The sequence below is a fragment of the Solanum pennellii genome, chromosome 1 (genome assembly GCF_001406875.1).
Source record: "Solanum pennellii chromosome 1, SPENNV200".
Taxonomy (NCBI): Eukaryota; Viridiplantae; Streptophyta; class Magnoliopsida; order Solanales; family Solanaceae; genus Solanum; species Solanum pennellii.
Window position 1 is genome coordinate 82,299,550 of NC_028637.1, and position 2,978 is coordinate 82,302,527.

Below are 2,978 nucleotides of genomic sequence, written 5' to 3' on the forward strand. Positions count from 1 at the left end.
GTTTATTATCCAGATTCATGCAAGAACCAAGCCAAGTACATTTTGGAGATGCAAAGCTTGTTCTACGCTACTTACAAGGAACAATGGAATATAGGATAATGTACAAATGTGGTGGAGATTTGAACTTAATTGGTTATTCTGATAGTTATTGGGCTGGAAGTATTGATGACATGAAAAGTACTTCTGGTTATGCTTTCTTATCAAGTATTTGTTCTTGGTTATCAAAAAGGCCAAGTGTTGTTGCTCAATCCACTGCTGAAGCAGAATATGTTTCAGCATCCAAGGCTACTTCTCAAGCTATTTGACTTAGGAGAATATTTGAATACATTGGTGAAAAACAAAAAAGAGGGATTGTTCTGTATGGTGATAACAAATCAGCAATTGCAATTACCAAGAATCCAGTCAGTCAGGAAAGATCAAAGCATATTTTTGCATCAAGTATCATTTTATCCGAGAAGCACAAGAGAAAGGCAAAATTCAGTTGCATTATTGTCAGACAGGAGAACAACTTGCTAACATCTTCACCAAAGCACTTCCTAGAGAAAAATTTTGCCATCTTCGAGAATATTACACTGTGAATTCAAATCTTTGAAACAGATTCACATAAGAGGCCGTCAAAAGCTGAACTAGAGTCTGATGCACGATCTGGGGGAATGAACAAGGAATATTAGTCTCTGGGTTCAACTTGGTCCAGATACAACGACTGGTTCTGCAGGAGCTGATGCTCTTTTGAATGGTTTGGAGGCTTCCAAGTTGAATCGGAATGTAAACTTGCTTATATACAAAAATATGAGAATATTCCAGAAAAATCAACTTCGAAAGATTTAATCATGTGGGTAGGAATTAGAGTAAGTATTGCATCCATTATCTTTCTTGCAGATTTAGTCATGCTTATTATATGGTTATGTAGTAAAGATGACACAAAGAAAAGCTCACCTGGACGGAGGCCTTTATTCCTTTAAAGGAGCTACAAATGCTTTGATGAAAGCTTAATTCTAACGCAATGACAATGTATTTTCATCATTGCAGGACTACAGGGAATTCATAAGCTACATTTGCAAAGCTTGCAAAGAAACTGTGCCAATCCCCGGTTGCAGCTCATCTTATTCTATAAGTTCAACTAGTACATCATTTGTTGAACAAAGAGTTACGCAGGCTGCATCTGCATAATCCACAGGCTTCTCTATATCGTGTGGCGCGCGCATAAACGATATAATAGAGCTCCTTGATGCTGGTTATGTTTTATGAAATGATGATTTATGGTTATTTTCCATGATAGGTTTTTGTGATGAACAATATGAAATGATTTTGGTCTCTTCCTAAAGTTTAGAATTCGGGGATTGCATAAGCCATCTTTTTGGCATTGATGGTGTTATTTGTGTTTTAGCTAATGCAAAAATGTATATTACCTATGAAGACGTTCTGTTGATTAAACTTGAGTACTTACGCAATATACTTTTTTATTAATATAGCCATTGGCGTTTATAATTGCATATCTTCAAGCATTTACCGATTCAAAGATATAAAATGTTGGGCATGTTCTCAGCACGGGCCATACCCTTCTAGTACATAATGTATATCACTAATGTATGTAAATATAACTCAAAGTTCCTCTAGTTTCTTGTTGCCACTATGTGTGCATTATTTTGTTTCAAAGTAACTGAATACCAAATTATAAAAGTATATATACTGTATCCCTTTGTAGTTTAATTCAATTCTGATTTTACATCTACTATTTTAGCATAAAAACACTTCATACCAAAAGTTAGAAACTATAGCTTTATGTATACTAGATGGTTAAGGCCTGTGCCCAACAAGTGGAATTCTAGAGTATCCAAAAAATTGTATGTATTTGAGATTACTTATTTTACATATAAGATCTTTTCTTTGATATACCGATGAAACCTTCTCTTTGAATTGCACAAATAAGGTCTAAAAGGAGAGTTATCATATTCAGAAGATAAGGTTTTCTAAGTATTATATGGAAGAATGGAATTTCAATTTGTAATACGTATGTTACGGCCTACGGGATCTATTGTTTATGTACTAATAAGAAACCTAAGAAGAAACAATCTTTAGAGGATACCTTCAACTATAAAGGAACATTTTATTACCTTTATATTCACAAGGATAACTAACCATATGTAAAACAAAAAACTCAAATAATCAATTCACAAACATCACAAAATGTGTTATTTGGTCCCTGTCGAATCTGTTTAGCCCTCTAGCACACATGGATCGATAACAAATTTTCTTGTCGATATCTGAATTTGGTCAACAGGTGTAACCTGAAATAAAATTAAGAACAGTATTAGTTAAATATTAAATGAAATTTACAACTATATTGTTTTGGAACTATACATAGTTACCCTACAATATTGCTTGGCGACTAATTTCTAGAGTAGTTAGTAGCAGAGAATAGTGTCTTGAATAGATAACTATCCCAATTATGAGTGCAATAAGTATTTTAATGGGACTAGATACAACATGTGAAAAAATACAAATAATGGTTGAAGACAATTGTTATGAATAATATTGAAACTGCTCAACCGGCTTTTCTTTTGAGCAGAAAACATGATAAAAACAGTAGTTCTCTTATCCACATTATTCTTCTCCACATTCTACTTTCAAGAGCATCTTGTTGCTTCTTGTGGTGACATATATCCCTCCTTGCATTTGTGGCTATAGGAAATCTCACGATAAGAATGTTTAGTCGAAAAAAACTCCCATGAATAAAATGTTCCATCTGTCAAATTTTAGCGAGAGCATTTAAATTGATGCTAAATAGTGAAGCAAATTAGAGAATGATAAATTTTAGATACTAAAAAAAGCACAAGAATCAAAGAATTAGTGGTTAGTATGCAACATTTTGAACTCTGGGCACATCATCATTTTGAGTCTTTGAGCTAACTTAGGATAAAAACTAAACCTCTAGCAGAGCATTTGGTCCTTAATTCTCAAAACATGTGAAGACCAAT

General features: G+C 33.6%; 1 long non-coding RNA gene across 1 annotated transcript in view; it reads right to left on the reverse strand.

Annotated features, from left to right (window-relative positions):
- Window positions 1-2,087: 2,087 nt before the first annotated feature.
- The window catches only part of LOC114074951, a 3,795-nt gene continuing 2,904 nt past the window's right edge, over window positions 2,088-2,978 (reverse strand). Inside the window, exon 2 of the long non-coding RNA XR_003575336.1 lies at window positions 2,088-2,288. This is a non-coding gene — a long non-coding RNA (uncharacterized LOC114074951). The remainder of the gene's footprint in view (window positions 2,289-2,978) is intronic.